Source organism: Mchenga conophoros, linkage group LG23, assembly GCF_057382185.1.
Source record: "Mchenga conophoros isolate Kocher_MC1m ecotype Shallow Benthic linkage group LG23, M_conophoros_male_GT1.1, whole genome shotgun sequence".
NCBI classification, from domain to species: domain Eukaryota; kingdom Metazoa; phylum Chordata; class Actinopteri; order Cichliformes; family Cichlidae; genus Mchenga; species Mchenga conophoros.
Genome location: NC_140547.1, coordinates 44,325,629 through 44,347,702, shown reverse-complemented (window position 1 = coordinate 44,347,702; position 22,074 = coordinate 44,325,629). Strand labels below are relative to the sequence as shown.

The 22,074-nt window shown below is 40.8% G+C and overlaps 1 protein-coding gene and 3 long non-coding RNA genes across 6 annotated transcripts in view; 2 read left to right on the top strand and 2 right to left on the bottom strand.

Moving 5' to 3' along the window:
- LOC146548073 (NACHT, LRR and PYD domains-containing protein 3-like) overlaps positions 1-22,074 on the bottom strand; it is a 432,988-nt gene that overhangs the window by 220,297 nt on the left and 190,617 nt on the right. The gene's annotated exons all lie outside the window — the stretch shown is intronic.
- Positions 12,631-13,444, top strand: LOC146548083 (uncharacterized). Its single transcript, XR_014890900.1, has 3 exons — positions 12,631-12,945; positions 13,024-13,186; positions 13,318-13,444. It is a non-coding gene; the product is annotated as an uncharacterized LOC146548083 (long non-coding RNA).
- LOC146548082 (uncharacterized) lies at positions 13,374-13,935 on the bottom strand. The gene is made up of 2 exons (XR_014890915.1): positions 13,823-13,935; positions 13,374-13,486 (listed from the first exon to the last, which is right to left on the bottom strand). It is a non-coding gene; the product is annotated as an uncharacterized LOC146548082 (long non-coding RNA).
- On the top strand, positions 13,463-17,624 carry LOC146548081 (uncharacterized). 3 transcript variants are annotated; one of them, XR_014890893.1, is made up of 5 exons: positions 13,463-15,056; positions 16,215-16,345; positions 16,600-16,707; positions 16,813-16,934; positions 17,077-17,624. It is a non-coding gene; the product is annotated as an uncharacterized LOC146548081 (long non-coding RNA). The 3 variants fall into 3 exon arrangements; XR_014890895.1 differs by having other exon boundaries at positions 13,934-15,056; positions 16,600-16,637; positions 17,077-17,622; XR_014890894.1 differs by having other exon boundaries at positions 13,934-15,056; positions 16,220-16,345; positions 17,077-17,621.

Below are 22,074 nucleotides of genomic sequence, written 5' to 3'. Positions count from 1 at the left end.
CTAAGCAAAAACCTAAAAACTAATAGTACACGAATATGAAGAAGTACACGAAGGGAAGACGAAAACACGGAACACAAGGGGTGGGAGCAAAGCACCACAACACATCACTATCCGGTTGTTCAGTCTGACGTCACTAGCCGTGTCTGGGTCTAAACTCCGCTGCAGGTCCATATATCAAACGATCACTATGGCATTACTGAGAGTTGAAAAACTGTCTAAAGTCTTTCATCTTTAATAAAATGATCAGCGTTCTGCTCTACCAGGTGTAACAATTGAGTTTAACATCCAGGCATCCATGAAAACGGAATTTATGACATTTAACAGAGTTAGAAGTTAGCTCGCTAGCTTCTATCTAAATACAATATAGCATGTCCTGACTGCGGGGTTTTGGAAACAAATTCAAACGTACAGCTCTGCTATCACTTCCAGCATAAATGAAGACAGAAAACTAAACAGCAGTGACGTTTGTAGGGTTACTGAAGTTGGGCTAGCTGGTATATAATGATGTGCTACGTGACCGCTAGCGACACAGCTATGTTAGCATAATATAAACAAGCTAACTTTTTTTCCACTCGATAAAATTTAACGTGAGTGTTCTCGGTGGTCAGGAACAAATGTAATCGCATGGCAGGATGCTGTAAAAGGACCAAACTTCAGCCAGGAGAACAACTGAGATAATCCATCCACAATACGAGGTTAGTCATTCATATACTGCTGCATGGGCTGGGCTGTAGCTACATCCTAAGGTTTTAAAAACTGAGCTTAAATAAATGATTAGCGGTAATAAAAGCCGAGGGAGGTCAACAGTGATCACTGACTGTTTTAGGAGCTTTTTGAGATCAAATAGAAGAAAATACATAACATTAAACATGTTAACAACACAAAAGCCATATTAAACGCAGACTACTTTAGACCCGGAAGTAGGATTCGTCGCGTCATCACTGAACAACCGGATATAGACAGTTACACAGAGGGAGACACAGAAGGCAACAACACAGGGCGGAACAAATGGACAGAGAAGACTAAACACAGAACAGAGTGCACAGAGAAACAAGGGGGGCAGGGAATCAAAACCTAGGAAGCATAGAATAACTCACAAACTAAACTGGCATAACACAAAAATCACAAAGAACTGAAACCACTAGATCAGGAGACCCAGGACCCTGACAGATACGCAGACAAACCAGCAACTAACAGAGGCAAACACAAGGTTTAAATACACAGAGGGATAACGAGGGAATGAGACACAGAAGGAGGACACAGCTGGGAGTGATTGACAAGACGAGACAGAGGAAACGCAAACTAAACACACTGACATGAGACACGGACCTTCACAACAAAGCAGGAAATACATAGACTGAACTTAGCGGTACAACAAAACACAGAACCAAAACGTAAGAATAAACAAAGATACATCATGAAATCAAAGATTAACAATACAAAACAGAAAACACTGAGTCACAGACCCAGGATCGTGACAGTTTTATTGAAAATATCCTTTTTATTTCTCATTGCGCTCTGAAATGAAAGCATAGTACAAATAACCAGTTGGAGTTAAAAATAAATCATGAAACACATTTATAGACCAAAGTTTATTCTAAACGTTTGACTGAACACACCCGTGGCTTCTGTCTACAATAGAAATCAAATATTCTCCCATATCTGTGGCAGATGTTCCCGTAAACGTGGACCTTGTAATAATAATAATAATAATAACTTTATTTATAAAGCGCTTTCAAACAAAGTGCTGTACAACTAAAGAGATAAATAAAATAAAAGCGATACATAGCAATACAGGTAAAAGACACAATACAAGTTAAAAACAATAAAAATGTAAAAACTAAAAGCCATAGAATTAAGACATGTAGGATCGGGTGAACAAATGTGTCTTCAACTTGGTTTTAAAAACCTCCACAGAGCAGCCTGCCGAATATCTTGTGGGAGGTTGTTCCACAGAAACGGGGCATGAAAAGAAAAAGCTCTCCAATTGTCTTTTTTCTGGCTCTAAGAACTTTTGGAAGACCAGAGTCCTGAGATCGGAGAGCACGAGATGGAACATAAAGGTGTAAAAGGTCGGAGAGGTATGAAGGTGCCAATCCGTTTAAAGCCTTGTAGGTGAGCAGCAGGACCTTAAAATCTGCTCAAACCTGACAAGGTAGCCAGTGAAGACATCTCAGAACAGGGGTAATGTGCTCAAATTTCCCAGTTCTTGTTAAAATGCGAGCAGCTGCATTTTGCACCAACGCCAGAATCTCAGGTTAAACCTCACAAAACTTTAACAACCACCAAACAGCTGAAACAGTAAATGAGAGCAGGAACACGGATTCTGCACAAAGACGTAAACACAAAGCTCGGAGCCGCCGACACATCAGAATCAGTGAGATGTCGCCTTTCTCACCCGATGGCACGGACACGGTCGGGGCTGAAAGCCGACAGCTCGCTGATTCTGATGTTTCGGCGGCTCCGAGCTTTGTGTTTACGTCCTTTTTACGCTGATTCTAAAGCTGTTAGTTTTATCTCTCTCCAAACAATATTGACTGAACCAGCAGCAAAAGAAGATCCAAACTACGCTTCACATAAACATCGTCATGAACTCACTCTGACTTTTGCTGTTTTGCTTCCACCAGGATAAAATCACACGTCATGCACAGCTCTCTCTCTCTCTCTCTCTCTCTCTCTCACACACAGTTTCCTGTCTAAAAATCTGTTTTCTGCATTATTCGCTTGCTTGTTACGCACAAGTCTACCGTTGTTTACAGCGCTGTCGGCCGCTGTTTTTTTCCTTTTACTTACTTCCAAAAAGAAAACCTAATTTCTGCCGTTCAACAGGCTTCTGAACAAATTTAAACTTTTTAAAATTATGCAAAATGCAAAACGCTGTGTCTCTAATAAAACCGCTGTAACTTCAGAGGTAATGTTCATATGTCGATTAATGGTTTTCTTTCGTTTTTGATCTACTGTAGAATATTTTTATAAAACCACCTTCATGTTTTTCTGTTTTATCTTCAGCTACTTTGACACAAAGGCCTCTGCTGTGATGCTCACACCTTTGATAAAGTCTTGCGAGTGTCAGCTTCCTTTTTATAGATACAAAAATATGTAAATGTACTGATCTGAATTATAATATTTCTGACTGTCTGAGGCAAAATTTCCCAGATTCAAATCGAATTGAATCGAATCGTGGATCGAATTGATTCAGGACCTTGTGAATCGGAATCAAATCGATTCTAGAATTCAGTGACGATACCCTGCCCTATTTGCGACCATGTCAACATCCAGTCCAGGCTTTTTCAAGATTGGTACTACCACAGCTGATTTAAAACATTCAGGAAAGACTCAATGAAGTATTTAAAAGAAACAGGTTGTAGGGTCCTAATGCTGACCACAGTTCCTTTATAGCCCAGGCTGGTAGAGGATCCAAAGAACAGGTTGTACATCGAGCTGCTTTTACAACCTTCCTTAATCCAGAAAGGGAAATAGAGATGGACCAATGCGATATTACGTATCGGTCCATCTCTATTTCTATTAATTTACGTCAGTATCAATACTGATTTTGTATGTATTTTGAAGGATTTGAACCAAAGGCAAAAAATACCATGAGCAAAAAATACCATGAGCAAAAAATACCATGAGCAAAAAATGGCAGTCATGATTATAAAATAGGGAGGTTTCTTTTTTTTTTTTTACATAGATTAAACTCGTTAAATAAAACAACAAGTTTATGAGCTTTCTTGTTATTCACAAGTTTCAGCGATTTAGCCCAGAGTCTAAAGTCATTCAGCCATCTGTTTATACATGGTTTAGCTTTAAAGTATCTGCATTTGTGAAGAAAAAATTTTCCCATTAACAAAATCGTCCTAATCAACAGGTCAAAATCTGCATTCTCAGCAAGTATTCCAAATTTTATTACTGTCACCGTCAAATGTGGTAACTGAATTCTCCTGGACTGTAGCCAGCTCCACATGTCAGTCCAGAAGGAGTGCACTGATTCACAGTAGAAAAACAAGTGATCCAGACTTTCAATATCATTTTCACAAAATGTGCAGGCGTTCACATCTAAGTTAAATTTCCGTCTTAAGAATTCATTGGTTGGATAAACCTCATTAATGATTTTAAAGTGAACCTCTTTTACTTTAGGGGAAAGAGGAAGTGAAATATACTTTTTTCTTATCGCCTTAACCTCCATGGTCTCAAATTCTTTAAGGATATAATTTCTTTTAACCGGATTAGGGCAAATGTCGTTGATCAAAATATTCCTGATCACTTTGTTTGTAAACCTGCTGTCACCAAATTCAGCTCCAGCTATGCAGAGCTGCCTCAGTCCAGGAGAAATTTTAGAGTGCACAATATCTTCTTTTATCCTTGATCTCAAAGGGACTGGGATGGCTTTCACTAGGGATTTATATCTCTTAGCAGTACATCTTACATCAAATTTCTCACAAAACGTATCATGTTTTAATAAGACCCCATTATCATCCATAAAATGAGCTACAGCCCAAATCCCTTTAGATCTCCATTCATCCATGTACACAGATTTCCTACACAAACGGATATACCTGTTGTTCCATATAGGGGTATTGTGAGGAGTAAAGTTATGTTTGTAGATTAATTTCCAGTAGAGAAGGACCTGCTGATGGAAAGCTGAGAGTTTAACAGGTAACGAACTGCAATCAAAGTCACAACGTAACAAAAAGTCTATTCCACCCATTTTGCCAAAAATCACACTGGGAATAATGTTCCAAAAGGAATTTTTGTTCCTAATGAAAGATCTTAACCATTTCAGTTTTAGTACACCATTCATAACATCAAAGTCAATGGCATTAGCCCCACCCTCTTCATAATTCTTAATCATATCATTTTTCTTTATATAATGACATTTGTTCCTCCATATGAACCTAAAATTAAGATTATTTATAGATTGAATTCGTTTTGGAGATATGGGCAGAGAAAAGGCTGGATAGATTAGTCTGGACAGACTGTCCATTTTGGTTAGCAAGATTCTCCCAAACAGAGTTATGTCCCTTTGCAGCCACCTGTTTAAAATTGACTTACACTTTTCTATATTGGCACAGATATTCTTATTTTCTGTTGATGTCTTATCCTTGCAAATTACAATGCCCAGATACTTAACCTCTTTTTTTATCTGTATATTATCTATTGCTTGCAGGGGACACTCATGCAGAGCTAGAATTTCTTATTCATTAATATTCAGCTGTAGGCCAGAAGCTTTGGAGAAGTGGTTGATCACCTGCAAGGCTAAAGGAATCTGGTCCTCATTTTTTAAAAACAGGGTGGTATCATCTGCGAGCTGACTGATTATTATCTGTTCACCCATCACAGTTAACCCCTCAATGTGACTGTTTTTAATCAAAATAGACAACAGCTCAGCAACCATGATGAACAGAAGTGGTGAGCTGCTACATCCCTGCCTTATCCCTCTATTAACCTCAAACCTTGAACATGTACCATGTTCTAGCAAAACAGAGCTGTTAATGTCATTATATAGCATCTCTATAACATTGATAAATTCCTGTCCAAAACCAAAAGACTGCAGAGTTTTTAATATGAACGTATGTTCAACTGAGTCAAATGCTTTGTAAAAATCTAAGAACAGCATGTATCCTCTCTCTTGTGTCACGATGAGTTGTGTAGCTGTCAGTGGCTGGACCCACGTGCAGGACTCAGAGACAAAACATTAACTTAAACGACAGCTTTATTTGCTGGTGAGTCACCCTTGGCGATACATAAACAACAACTTAAACTAACTAGACTGGAGATGATGAAGGTAGACGACAATGAATACACACACAACAAACGTGGAGGGCGCAACAACTGGCAGGGAAAAACACAGGGCTTAAATACATACTGAGGTGATTAGGGAATGTGAAACAGGAGGAGAACACAGCTGGGACTCATCAGACATGACAAGACAAGGGGCGGCAAAACTCAACACATTGACATAGTACACAGACTTTCAAAGTAAAACAGGAAACTGAACAGACGTGGACTAAATTAGGGGATACAGTGACAGAACAAGAGACACACTGACAGAGATGACTGTATACTAACAGAAGTAACACAGAACCACGACCTAAGAAGGAGAACACAAGAAATGCCAAGGACCTAGGGAGTTAGGAATACTAGCGACAAAAATCAAACCCAAGAGAATCAAAACACATCATGAAATCAAAGATAACTAATACAAACAGAAAAACACTGAGTCCACAGACTCAGGACCGTGACATCTTGGATTATTTCACTGTACTCAAGGAGGTCCAAAACCAGCCCAATATTGTTATGAATTAGTCTTCCTTTCAAAAAACCTGATTGCGTTTCACTGATAATGTTTGAGATGCCTTTCTTTAGCCTCTCAGCTACAGCTCCAGACAGGATCTTATAGTCAGTGTTTAGTAAGGTGATGGGTCTTAAATTGTCTAAAATTCTTTTATCCTTACCCGATTTAGGGATCAGGGTTATCAGCGCTTGTTTCATGCTCGGCATCAGTTCTTTTTTTCTCTATCGATTCCTTTAATGCATCAAACAATAAAGTTCTTAGGTCCTTCCAGAAGAATTGATAAAAATTAGTAGTGAGTCCATCTGTCCCTGGGGACTTGTTTAATGCCATTTTCATGACCACCAAATCCAGTTCCTCAATTTGGCGGCCGCTACTAAGTTTTAAAATTACTCATACTAATCTTTCTGGGTCACAAAATAAACTTTTAACATATTTTCAGGCGAGAAAGTAGCTGTGTAAACATCAAATATCTGCTCGGTTTATCAAGATACCGCATATTTGCAAAAGTGCTTCGACGTTTTCGGAGACGTCTGCTACCCACCAGCACTATAGCCAGCCGGGAGCTCGAGGGTCACTGAAGCCGCCGAGAACAGCACAACTCCCGGCACATCATTTTCAGATCACCGCGGACTTTTGCTACTCAGGTTAAACGTGATATATAAGTCCAGGGCCGTGCAGAGACGTTTAAAGGGGCGGGTGCTCAAAGTTAAAAAGGGGCACATTGAACCAGGCTGAATAACAACAACACACATTCATCAACAATCTAATATGGAAAGGGCAGGGCTGTGTTGATCTGAGACTCTAGACATTAAAAAGTCCATAGGAGAGATGGTAGCTGATTAAACAAGTGTCATGAGATAATAACAAAATGCAAAGATTGGTGACAGCGCTTGGAACCATAAGGCAACGAAAAACTGTGACATAAACTCGGCTCTGCCTGTGAATCACTCTTTGCTTCTCTTCTTCCTTCCATCCCATCATTTCATATATCACTCTCCACTTGCTGTCCATCTGAGAACAAGGCACAACTTGCTATTGCAATAAACTATAATCTAATTATCCACACCTAACAACTCTTGCACTTAATCTATAATAAAATGATGAGAGAAAAATGTTATAGCCCTGCCTTTAGTAGCCTCACACAGCTCCTACTGTTTCCTCCTCATGTCCTTACCAGCCATGTCTGCACAATGTTATATCATGAGTAATAATTTTTTTAAATCCAGCTAAATAAAACACACACATGCACACACAGTGACATTTTAGACCTTCTTCAGAATACTGTATATACTATGGGCATCATGGTGCTGATCCAGAATCCTTACATTATTATTCATTACTAGAGCTACAATAATAAAGCAATGAGGAGGGGGAAGTAATAAATATGAAATAATGTATTTATGATGATTCCATTTGTTTCACTATCCACTCTGTGCAGGGGCAAAGCTTATTACATCTTTAAACTGTAGAGATACAATCATTTTGCTGCTGTAAAATCCAAATTTTGTCTTATTTAAAATATAAATCTAATATAATCTGTTTCTTAATGTATGTTCTTTAAAATACAGCGTGTGTTTTTTAATATATTATAATTATAATAATTATTATGTGGACATGCATATTAGATCGTTTTTTAGTGAAATATAATCCCCTCAGAAAGGCAGGAAATGCTCTGTAACTTACTTTAAAACTAAATATGTTCACTAAAACGGTGACAGAGCTACAGACCCATGACAGCCTTACACAGGTAGCCAGCAGCTGTGACCAGCACTACTTGTGCAGTTAATAAAAGGACAGGTAATGTTTGTCGCGCTGTTGCACACACAGCACGCTCGTTTGTTTCAGTTCGTCAGTTGCAACAAGACAGCTTACCAACGTGTACGTAATAAGCCAATACTCCTGGGTGCTACACACTACAGTGTACGCTGTACAGCTACTTACTGGGTTTGTCGCATCAGTCTGTGTCTCTGAGTTAACTTGTGTTTCTCCTACAGCTCCGGACCGCAAAAGATGCGCGTGCTCTTTGTGAGCTCGTTCCCGGCTCGTAACCAGCGCGTTCTGCCGTCGAGGGCGATCATTGGTTAAATGTGATCATGTGACTGATGCAAGCCAGATCCTTTTATTTAGCAAAACTATGATTAATAGTTAAATATTATTGTTGAGGGGCACAGACAGGACTCCGCACGCACACACACATAAAATAAATAAATAAATAAATAAATAAAATTTAAAAGTTGCCTCAACAAAAGGGCACTTTGGGCACTCATCAGGAAAGGGGCGGGTGCTCAAGCCCCTCTAGTCCCTGCTCTTGAGTGAGCAGTGATGATTGAGCAGTCCGTTTTATTTTGCAGATTCAAGCTGCTCTTCAAAATTTTCACCACCAGATGTCACCGGAGAGGACTGTGTTGAAAAGCTTCGAGTAATGAACAGTTTTTCAATACAAGCTTCAGTGCTTCGGAAAGCTTCATTTGGCCCTCACTACTTCCAGCATATCCAACCTTCTGAGGACCCAGCCCACGTACACCGCGAAGGCCGGGTCCTCGGGAGGATGCAGCCGATGAATTTGGACGTTTAGTTTTAAAACCCGTCGTGATAAGGGCGGGTCTTACTGTGAACCTGCGCGCTCATTGGCTAATAACTTGAGATTGACAAGTCGTTATCCAATGAGCGCGCGGCTTCTCCCAACATAAAGTAGTTTCCTTTGAAAAACCAAAGTCTGATTATTTTTGCCTCCACTGACGGAGCCTGTTGTTCCCGCCACAGAGACACAGTAATGTCAGAGCGGTGTTAACACTCACCTGCCTCAGCACAGCTCTCACTCTCCTCCTGCTCTCTCAGCTAAACTCACTTCCTCTCTACTTACAGGAAACCAGCGCTCAGAGGAGCCGACCGGCCTCACGTTTCACCCACAGACACGAACAGCGTGGAATTATTTTATGTCATAAGAAGAAACATATTCATGTTAACACTCGCCTGCCTCAGCTCCACCTTCCTCCTCCTGCTGCTCTGAACGGAGGATCAACACTTTCACTGCTCCTCCCTAAACACAGAGGATGCTGGGACTTGTAGTTTTTACCTTGTGTGATCTGTCTGTGAAGGTTCTCAGTCATCCAGGTCATCGTAGTCAAAGGAGCTTGCAATGAAAAGCGTCTGGACTTCGCATGACAAGGTGGGGCCAGGTTTCACAATGAACTCACCCGAAACTCTGGCTGATTGGGTCCCACACCCAATTTCACACCTTGGCTCAGGTGATTAGAGGATCATCAGGGGGTCCTTTTGTCCCTCTGTGGGGGGATACTCCCACTAGGGTTATATCTGGGACTCTCCACCATTTGACCTTAGAACTGAAGAAGCTTCTCGGATGAGAGGTGAAACGTCTTCAAGCAACTTAAAGAAGTCCAGACGCTTTTCTTTGCAAGCTCCTTTGACTACCTTGTGTGATATTTATGGCTGTGACACTAAATCACAGCATTAAAACTTCCTGCAAACATGTCACAGGCGATAAACGTTTCACATTAAAGGTGAATTTATTTTTCTGTCTCATGTTCAATAAACAGTGAGCTGGGAAAACTGAAGAACAGACTTCAGACGTTCCCTGCAGAGTTTCTGCTGCTCGGTCGTCTGCATGTTGCTGAGACTGAGCTGATGATGAAGCTGTGACGGGTTTATGGCACGTTTGGTTCTGGAGAAGAGTTTTACTGCCGGTGCAGGTGAAATGATCAGAGGTTACAGCCTCTGGTTAAAGTGGAGGCAGCGATCAGGACGGCTGAGCAGCAGAGGTCTCGAGGGTCCTAAAGTGTAAAAGCATCAGTGTTAGTAACACAAAGATCACAGAATGGGATCATCCACACAACACTAACATCTAAATCCACGGCAGGAACTCTTCCAGTGTCCTGAAAAATCTGTGTGCACGATGCTGAGATTAAAATCTGTCTGCTCATCTTAATGCAATATTTACTAAAGTCTGGTAGAAGTTTTACTGATTTCCAGTCCACTTAGCAGACGTGTGGATAGGTGGTGGGTTGTAGACTGAAAGCTTTAAGTTCATCCTCTGATTAAAAACTCAGACCCACAGATACAGGAAGTATAACCCTGGTGTAAGAAAGGAAACACCAACACGGCAGCCATCTTTTTCCTCCCATGCTGACCAGTGTCCCAGCAGAAGCTGGGGTTTGTTAGATCCTGTTCGATCCAGAGGAAACAGGCTAAAAGAGTCGATCAGGGGGGGATCATGGTTTTATTATGTGCTCGTTATGATTGAAGCTCTGGTTGTGTGTTAGAGACAGAACCTGCAGATTCCTCCACTCTGCCTCCTCCTCTGCAGGAATCAGCCTCTTGGCTGGTTTTATTCACCAACGTGAATAAAATCATCAAACTAATCCAAGTTCATTGTGAAATGCCTGAAAATGGAGGAATAAATCTGTCAGTTACCGTATAAAGTTTGAGTTTGTCAGTGTTTTACACGGAGACGGTCGTCAGATGTTGAATGTTTAGCATGAATGTTCCACATCTGGAGAAACCTTCAAGATTAAAGCCAGTGAAAAGTGAAGAGTTTCTGCAGCAGCCGCACTTCCTGCAAATCTGTTCTTTCAAAATAAAGTGAAGAGTCTAAAATTATATTCACGACAGGTTTAAAGGTGAAGGTGGTCACATGGTTTTAGTGGAATGCCTACGTGGGCGCGTCTGAGTGATTTTGATTCAGATTCGTGCAGCGTGGAGCAGTAAACACTTGTTTTTGTTCATCTGGACTCATGAATGATTCCAGTTAGCACATTTCCAGCCAATGAAACGTAACTACAGATGAAGACAAACACATTTAAGCTGCCTGACTCTCGAGTGTGCACAGCAAAATCTCCAGTGTTAAATTAACACTGGAGAGTGTCTATATGGGTCCACACCTCTGAGTGTTAAATACAACACTGTTGAGTGTTAAATTAACACTTTTGACAGTGTTATATGTTTAAAAGTAACCTAGTCAGTTTTGAAGATTAACAAGATAAGAGATAAGATAAGATAAGATAAGATAGAACTTTATTAATCCCTCGGGTGGGTTCCTCTGGGAAATTCGATTTCCAAAAAAAGCACAGCAACGACCGAAGTTACAGTTACAGAATTGTTATATATATATATAAATATATATATATATACACACACACACACACACACACACACACACACACACACACACACACATATATAAATACAGAAACAAATATAAATAAAATATACAAAGGGGATAAATAGAATAAATAGGAATAAAAAATAAAAATACAAGTGAATTGCACATTTCAAGTCTTGAGTCTATTGCACTGTTGACTATTTACAGAAAGTATTGCACAAGGTATTGTACAGTGAGGTGAAGAGGCACTACAGCTTAGTTGTTCCCCCCTCCTTTGTCCTCCTGTTTCCTGTTTCCCCTCCCTCTCCCCTCCAGAGAGGAGTTAAACAGTCTGATGGCGTGTGGGACAAAGGAGTTTTTAAGTCTGTTAGTTCTTGTCTTGGGGAGAAGCAACCTGTCACTGAACAGACTCTTCTGGTTGTTTATGGCCGTGTGCAGAGGATGCCTGGCATTGTCCATAATGTCCATCAGTTTCTTTAATGTCCTTTTCTCTGCCACTGTCACCAGAGTGTCCAGCTTCATGCCGACCACAGAGCTAGCCCTCCTGATCAATTTCTCCAGCCTGGAGAAATGGCTAACACTGAGCAGTGCTGATTTTCTAACAATGGAAAATAACTCAAAATGTTAGAAATATTCTACACCCCCCCCCCTCCCACTGTGAACATGAATTGAATATTCAGAAGACATTTGTTTAAATAGTTCTACAAATCGGAGCTGTTGATGTGTCCTTGGATTGTGTGGTAATAATATTAGAGCCTGCAATCTTTCTTACTGAATCTCTACTATGAGTCATGTTACCTGAGATTAATTCTATGTTTACCTGTCAGCCTGGACGAATGTGCTGTGTGAAGGAAATTAAATTAAATCAGATCTGAACTGCATACAGTTAAGGAACCTGTTCATATTTGATTGAAATATGAACCAGTGATTTTTTTTGATTGCTGATTCCAAGAGAGTCTTTGTGGAAATCCTGTTTGGCTTTTTGTTATTTTAATTGTCTTTTTCTGTTTTCCAGAACAGTTCTCCACAGTCGCTGTCCACATGGGTCAGTGGGACCAAGAAGCACTCTGCTAATGTGTGGACTCTGACCAGCAACATCCAGCAAGACCCAGACAGCGTTTTCTATCTCCCAGCTGGAGTTTTTGTTTGTCTGTGACTAGGGATGGGTATTGAAAACCGGTTCCCACTGTTTCAATTCCTTGGAACTGTTTGCCATTTTTGCAAACGATTCCCTTATCAATTCCAGTCGCCCCGAATGACGTCACCACATTGCGGAGCATCATTTACCTGGCAGGAAACACGGCGCCTAAGCGGCTCAAACGCTCAAAAGTTTGATTATACTTTACGAGAACGGATGACAACAGGGGAACTTGCAATACTTGCAAAGTGGATATTTCATTTAAGGGAGGAAACACTACGAATATGCAAAAGCATTTGCTCACAAAAGACGCGATGACCTTAAATGAATCTCGTGAATCTCAACCCAGCAGCAGCAGTAACGTTTGCACGTCCTCTCCCGTTAATGCGGCAGGTAAATAATCAACTAACAGTGGATATTATGTTAGCGCGATCTGCCTTATTACAAAACCTGCTATTACTGTGCATTTAGGTGACCATGATGAGAGAGACAGACAGAGTCTGGCTGGCTCAGGTGCTGGCAGTTGTTGCTGCAGTCTACCGGTGTCCTTTCAGGCCAGGATAGACGAAGCAGTGACTAAGTTTGTGGTAAAAGGTTTGCACCCATTTGCCACAGCAGATGCCCCTGATTTTCGGTAAGTGAATGTGTTTAATTGTAGGCAGGGTGTAATGGAGGAGGTCACTTTAAGAGGGATGGACTTGACCTCCTGACTATGAATGATGTAGATGATAAGGTGCTGACTCTATGAATCCACAATCTCAACAGGGTTGTCCGATAAGAACAGATGGCGTATCCACAAAATCCACTGCCACTCAGGTATCTGCCGTTCACTCATTTATTAACAAGAATCCGAAGCACACATCCATAATGTGAGTGAGGGGATTTAACAGGCTTTAAAATGCTCTATGCCGTGTGGTGAGTGATGGTGTGGTTTCTGTTGGAAAGAACATAAAAGTCTTCCATAATTATGTGAACAGAGTGAATTAAATGTGTAATACAACAATACAAACAATACTGGATAGTGGAACATTCAACCAAAATAAGGGAGTGTCAACAAATGCTAATTTTACTATTTACATAAATCCTAACTAGGCACTTTACATCAGAGCTAACATGAGAAATTAGTGACGGTCCCTTAATGACCGCACGGCAGAGGCTGCTTCGCAGTAAACGGCAGTAACAATCGGTAAACAAAGTATGCGCCAAGGATTAAACAAGGGAGGATAATGGCCGCAGCAAAGAACAAACACGATAAAACACAGAAACTTACAGTCTCATGGACGCACACCGCTAACAGCATTAGAAGGAACGAAAATCCACACGGTGAGTAAACTCTGCTGACTCTTCCCACCTGCAGCTCCGACCGAACTCTCTGCGTCGACGTGTGCGTAGTGATGAGGTAGAATTGTGTCTTCTGATTGGCGAAGAGAATGGGTTGCCTCACCGCTCATTGGCTAAACGGCAGCAGTATGCTGATATCTTACTCCGCAGATGTGGCTCCGTTCATGAGTTCTGCGAACTGGCTGGCCTTTTGTACACAGGGACATTACTGGATATTCTTGTGTAATTGCTACAGATTAATTTATGTTATACTTTGTTATTGCTACAGAAGAATATTTATTTTATTATTTTACATTTACAATTTCTTTTCCTGGGGACCCTGTGACACCCCATTGAAGAGCCGTAGGCTGGATCTCTTAAGATCTCACTGCTGTGTTTGTAAGGCCATGTTACTCCTAAATTTATATCTTGTTCAAAGAGAAGCTATAAAACAAAGTTCTAAGCTAATCGACCTTAGTGTTCTCCTTTTTTAAAAAGAATAGATAAAGAATCGAATCGTTAAACAGAATCGAAAATGGAATCAAATCGTGAAAATCTTATCAATACCCACCCCTATCTGTGACTGGAGAGTCAGATTTTTGTTGAGCTTCACACTTGCAGAGGTAAGTCAGTTTGCAGAGATCCCTCCCACCCTGGCTTTTATGTCCTAGATTTCTTATCTGAAACAGTAATATTTCAGTGACTGCTGCTTATACCACACGTTAATACACGCTACTGATCCCTGATAGGAGAATCATCAATTTTGGCAACAAAGAAGCCTGGTGGATGTTTGTTTACAGTCTGATGATGGGACATCATGCTCTGCATCTTCAAAGTTTGCCTCCTCATTATTATTCATACCCAGTAATGTGAAGTATGCTCATATCTACTATAACTGAACCAACCTGGTGCTCTTCATTTATGGAGGCTGTTGAGTCTGAATGTTGTGTATCTCGTGTTCTCTGGGCTTTGTCCTCAGTCTTTTCGCAGGATCAGAAAACAAAACCAGGAGGCGCGTAAATGTTTCTTCTCCATGATGTTTCTTCTGGATGATGATAAGACTGTGACACGGGATGCCACCTTTGGTCTTGTGATGAAGCAAAGGTCAGGAAGAAGTGGGATTAACTGGTACCCACATCTGAGAAGGATGTACAGGGGCACCTGCAGCCAAATCCAAGCTTCAGGTTAGTTGTAGTTGCAGAACGCTATAGACTGAGACAGCTGAGGCATCAAATGTTTGATTAAACGGATGAACAAGAGAAGTTTCTTCCCCATAATTATCACTTCTTTGTCACGGCGGGGTGCGCCGGTGTGTAATGGAAACAGGACCCAAAAGCAGATGAGGACGAGGAGTTGAAGGTTGAACAGAAAAAGTGATCCTTTATTAGATGACGGCAGAAGTAAACCAGGAAACCAAAGTAAACTGACAAGACACTAAGAAACAAAATACTAAACGGTACTGAGACCAAAAACTATAACTATGACTGAGGTGGAAATAAACAGGCTAAGACTATGACTAACGTGGCAATAACAGCCGAAAACTAGACCTATGACTGAGGTGAGGTAAACAGACGACCCGACAATGACATGCAGAAAACAGAGGGCTTAAATACATACATGAGGTGATCAGGGGAAGTGGAGACACATGGGGGAAACAGCTGACTGACATAAACCTAAATGACAGGACCAGGAGGAGGAAAGCTAAATACAATGAACAAAGAACACATGACACTGTCAGAATAAAACGGGAAATACTAAAACTAGACATGACAACACAACTTAACAGACCTAATACGTGAAGAATAATACAAGAACCCAAAACATAGAAAACCAAGGGAACAATAATAAATAACAGCTTAAACTAAAGCTAGATAGGAAATGACACAAAACTAATCACATATCAAAATGAGACAAATACAAAAATGAACTCAGAGCGCTGGGTCAGAGACCCAGCCTGTGACATTCTTAAAATCTGTAGCAACTTCAAGTCTGTCAGCGTGCTGAGCATGCTCAGAATGTGACAATATATTTTTGTTCAATATTTAATTTCTTTCAGTTGCAATTGTTAAATGAAAAAAAAATAAAAAATATATTCTTATAATTTAGCAAACTAATTTATCAAAAAAAATATACATATATCTGTATTAGTTTTAATAAATTAATTTGACACCTGTATTGAAAATACCATATTGTATTCATACAGAATCAGTTTGGTATCATTGTTTGTCTGATTGTTGAAACTAAGAGCTGCTTTGATCTGTTAAGATCTAAAGTATCCAAAGTTGAGCTCTGATGTTTCTTCACCCTTGTGTGTGTGATATGTGATTCCTACATGCTGGCAGAGCAGAGCGGCAGTTTGTGCTCACAGATGGTGACGGTGTGGAGAGACGGTGGTGTTTCCTCAGAAGAACCAGCAGAGTCACTTGCTGACTGATGTTCGTCTGCACTGCACAGAGGAAATCAACTGACCGAGGTTTGTCCAGTGACGTGTTATGAAATGTATATTTTGGTTTTATGCTTACAGTTATGATTTTCTTGACAGAGGCTCTGCAGAGGTTAGACAAAGAAGAGAAAACATGTGCTTTACATTTTACTGTGATTTATTGAGATATTTGTTGCCTGATGTTCAGCAGGAATGGAGAAATAGAATCAAAGGGAGATGTTTTTGCTGTTTTTGTAATGATGTAAGTAAATCTTCAATATTATTTATTTGCTTGGTTATATTAGGAGTGTTTCTGAGTGAGGGCGGAGGAGTCATCATCCAGGTAAAGTGACGTGGATCAGTGGATACACTTGTCTCCCCTTTAAAGGAGACGATCCAAGTCATCCTTAAATGTTAGTGCTTTCAAATACACAAACATTTTTAAAGGACAAAAATGAACATCCAACTTTGACTGTAATACAAAATAAATCTTTGCATGTGTGTTTTCAAACTCTCAGATGGGCAGCATATCAGTCTTGGACTGTGTAACCTGCCGGAGCAGCACTGAATGACCACCACACACGAGCATGTTCCTGCAACATTCAGCATCTGATCCTTCATCTGTGTGCTTCTGCTTTTGGTAAGTAGAGTTACCCAACTCCAGTAACTCTAAACACATGCCATCCATTTCTGACGGCCTGGTTACTTCCTGTCAGTTACTTTAGAAACCATGTGGTCACCTGACCTAACACTGTTTCTTCTTCTTCCCCTTAATGTTCAAGTGTCACGTGTCAAACAGCTGGAGAGGAAACTACACCAGTGTACTGGGATGTTTCACCAACACGTGCCAGATGCTGTTCCTTCATGGTGACATCACCAGAGACAGCCCCACCCACCTCAGGACCTCGCCATTGATCATGATGATTATAATGATGACAGCGAGCGGAACTAAGACTGTAAAAATCCACGACCAGAATGTTTCTTTCTAATTATGAATGAATACTGAGAGCCTCTTTCTGTGTTTTGTCTGTTTTGGGTTTTTACCTCATTTGTTACTAACAAAGTTCACAAACTCACACAGTTTACATTCTGTATGTTTCCATCTTTACCAGCCACACTCTAACTGCATTTAAGAAAATAATCCTTAGAAATCGTCCTTTTTCTCTTTTGTAATTGATGATAATTCAGTGAATATACTGCGCTGCTTCCTTCTATTGCGTCACACATTGCTTTAAGTTTTTCAGTGTCCAGTTATTTTTTACTGCTGTTTGAATTCTCTGTATGTTTGACCCTGTAGACTGTTTGATGGACTGCTTGTCTTCCTGTTTGTTACCGCTGCCTGTTTTTTAATAAAGATTTGGATTTCTGACTTCAACACAGCCTCTGCGTGTCCTCCCTTTGTGTCCTCTTCCTCTGTGAATGTGTTGCATGTGTCACAGATTCCTTTTATTAACAGCTTTCCCACAGTGAGTTGCATCAGCATTCATTCACAGCACATTTCAGAAGGATTCAGATTAATACAGTGATCTTACAGTCAGAATGATCCTGACAGAGTGCCACTGTAAATGATCTTTCATCAGGTACATTTTAAAGTTCAGTATTTCAAAGCAGGAGTTATGAAGAATCATGCTGGCATTAGGACTAATAATATGTACTTACAAAGTCAAAGTTTTTTAATTATGCTAGAATATTGGAAGACAATCAACTTTTAGTGTTTTCCGCATATTAATTATTCTGAAATAGAGACGGTGACCCTAACTGTACAGAAGCACTAAACAACTGACAATCTAACAGACATCATTGGCCTGAGCCGTCATGCACAGTGAGTCTGATCCTTTGCTGTGAGAGTCTGACAAGCATGTTTGTGGTCAGTTTGGAAGAAATAATATCACAATGTTGATCTTTTTTTTCAATATTCCTTCTCTTTTACAACATAAACTGTGATCAAAGCTACTTATGTTCACAGCATGTAATAATACTGACAGTCCAGGGCATTGTGGTCTGTTGAGCTAGGGTTAGGGTTAGGGTTAGCAATTCAGACATATGTAATCAATATTAAACGTCTCTGACGTGGGCCACTGTGTTGGGAAATCCATACCAGGCTGGAAGGAGTCAAGGTAGGTGAGCATCCACGAGAAGACACAGCAGATGCATCCTACTGACAGGACCAGGAGACTCCAGAAACCGAGCATCTTCTCTTCAGTGCCATCCTCTCCTGTCACCCTCTCTGCCCGCAGCTCTTTGAGTATGGGGTAGATAAGGGCGCAGAGAAACCCTTATTACTAATTTGTATTATAATTCAGTTTTCATGAAATATTCATATTCAGTATCGGTCCTTTTATATTATAACCACGTATCCACCCAGGCTCATGGTGGGGCAGGGCTCTGTCCTGGGATGCTTGAGTACAAGGTAATGTACACCTGACCAGGTATCCAGTCTGTCAGAATTGTTTTCAATATTTGGTTCAAAAACATGAGTGACAACAAAAATCCAACTAGGATTCTTGCATATGATGAATGAAGTCTGTCTTTGACTGTATTGTCCAGCTGATCCATCAAACCCCCAGCAGGTGAACCTTATTCATGACATAACACGGCAACAATGTAAAAAATGAAACAGCAACAGTCTAAATGTAAAGTGCATTCTAATCTCCTCTTCAATAAATCATATGCAAAGAGTCATTCAGGACTGTAAAACGTGAACTACAGAACCCAGAGTCTCCATCATTAAATCTCTGGTTGCTTCATTTTTCTATCCTATATCAGATACTTTAAGGTTAGGTTAGGTGAAGTTGCATTCTCATGGTGAGGCAAAGTGCTTTATGTGTGTGTGTGCGTGTCATGAACGGCTATAAAAGGCCTATAATTAAAGAACAAAGCGGGGTTTGCGTTCGAGTTGCGTCAGACTGTCACTACTTGTAAATGGAACGCAGCCTTCCTGTGGCGGACAGCTAATAACAGGAATCGGACGCGGTCCACCCAAGTCCACAGCAACCACCATAGCAACCGCCTAGCATGACCTTAAAAACACATTCTGTCTTCATAACGATCAAAAACATGAAATGATTTGCAAAGTGTGAAAGTGTTACAGCTGCAGAGAGCTATGGCGGTATCTTTGGAAGCTGTTTACATAGCTAATAATATACGATGTAACCATGGAGACAGTCAGTCACGTGAGCTAGCGGTGCATGTTTACTACAGTGAATAAGGTGATTGCGTGCACAGCGTCCACACGCTGCAGAGGGTAAAGACATTACTTCAATATTGTTTTATATTGATATATATTTGCCTTCTGTTGACCATCACCTCAGGTTCACCATCACAGTTTCAGCAGACAGATGCACACTGTCTAAATATGAACACATTCAAAAACTCATGTCTCAGAAATAAGCACAGCTGTTCATGTTTGTCATTAGAGTTTTATTTGTAAGAAAATTATGAGCTTCATATTGTGCATCAAATAAAAGAACATTTCACAACTCTAAGTCAACAGAAACAGGAAACAGAAATGTCTCTAATGTAGACATGTACAGTGTAGTGTAAGCATTAAAAGATCATAAAGGAAACACTAACATTCATGTGAAACTAACTGTAATAAAAAATGAGCAGGTGCTTTATAGATGTAAAAGAAAGAATCTGAAAACAACACTTTTTTGGTCTAAGTGATCAAAGTAGAAAACAGAACTGATGTTCAAGAACAAACCGTAGCTGCACTAATATTACACATCTCCATTGTTGTGGTGAACAGACATGTTGCTTTTAAAACCACATGCAGTGTGTGACCGTGACTGTTCACTGAGACCATGAACGCCACTTCGCTGAAGCCTTCGCCTTCTTCTTCTTCTTCTAAATTGGAAGAAGAAGGAGCACGAGCTGCTTTGATCTACTGAAAGGAAAAAGCAGAACATCTGAGCTGAAACCATTAAGACAGGAACAATCATTCAATGCAGTGTCTCAGGTGGCTTAGCCTGTTACAACTGTTGATACAAGCTACACACACACACAGCCTTATGGGTACAGTAGTCTCCTGCTACACCTCCTTTTAGCTAAAGACATACTTCATAATGACTCACTCAGCTCACAAGAACAGGAATGCAGAGCATTATCAAACGTTAAAATGATACACATCTCTCACTTGTTCACTTACATTTAAACGAAACACATAATTGTAAACATCTCTAACAGCCTAAGCCAGCTTTGAATAGGGCCTGAATGGATAACTTCAGAGAATTACACATCCAATCTTACACGAGGTCTCACCGCTCGACCAGATCTGGTAACAGTCCCTGTTGGTGTGAGGTGGCTCCTATTTCTCCTTAGAAAACCTGTCTGTCTCTACCACATAAGATCTGGGAGCACTGGCAGGTCCAACTACTGCTCCAGTGGTTCCTTCAGTAGTAATCCACACCTTCTGTCCTGACTCTATGTCTGCGGTTGTAGTGTTTTGCCTGCTCACGCCTCCCCTCCTCATCCTTCTCGCGAAAAGCCTGTAGGTCGGGCCACTTTGGCACCAGCTTCGCAGCAGCTTGTGGCAGAGAGGTACGCAGGTGTCTCCCCATGAGCAACTGTGCCGGTGAGAGCCCATGTTCCAGTGGGGTGGCCCTGCACGCTAGCAGTGCTCTGCTGTAGTCACAGTCCTCTCAAGTCTTTAATGGTACGATCAGCGCGTTCTGCCTCCCCGTTGGCTTGGGGGTACCTGGGGCTGCTCGTTTCATGTGTGAACTGGTACTCTTTAGCAAAGTGCTTGAACTGTTCTGATGAAACTTGCGGCCTGTTGTCCGATACCACAGTCTCGGCAACTGCATGTCTTGCAAAGGCCTCTTTTATAGCATTAATAGTGACCTCTGCTGTTGTGTCTCTCAGTTCAGCAAGTACCACGACCAGATTTGGTGTGTGGTAGTAACAGGCAAATGAACTTTTGTTTTTTAATGATTTGAATATATATGAATGCTTGTGCATAAATACACAAACAATACACATATGCTTTCATGCTTTCAATTGTGTCATTTACGTGATCTAGGTCAGCGGTCTCCAACCTTTTTTGCACCACCGACCGGTTTATGCCCGACAATATTTTCACGGACTGGCCTTTAAGGTGTCGCGGATAAATACAACAAAATAAAACTAGTACCGAAAAAAGAAGATTTATTCATAACACACGTGAAAAGACCCAGGAAAACCGAGTTAATGATAAAAACGATAACAAAATAACGCTGAAAAGCAATAAAAACCCTGAAAACCAGACATTTCACACCTGAGCCTCAACTCTCGCGGCCCGGTACCAAACGACTCACGGACCGGTACCAGTCCGAGGCCCGGGGGTTGGGGACCGCTGTTCTAGGTAGCTCTGTTTTGGAAGTTCAGTTCAAGCTAGAAATGTGCTTTGGAGTTTGTACGTGTTTTGTCTCTAGGGGCCACCACATATATTTCTATTTACATTCAGGTGACAGCAATCCATGGATGGTTTCGACATGCAAGAGGATATTTTCCCCGGTGCCCAGCGGGAGAAGACACTGCTTGCGATGTCGATGAGGTCCTGTGGCCAGACCCCAACAGACGGCGGGATCCATGAGCCCACGTATGCACAATTGTCATGATTTTTTGTGTGTACAGTATAGTGTTTTTTCTATTACTGTATTATGTTTGTGTTTTGCTTTATCTGAATTCATGGTGCTGCAGTGGACAATATTGAGTAGGCCTATTTGCTTTTTTTGGTTGTTTGTGTCTCCTGAAAATGTGCCTTCAGAATAAACAATGACAATGAAAGACTGCAGTGTTTT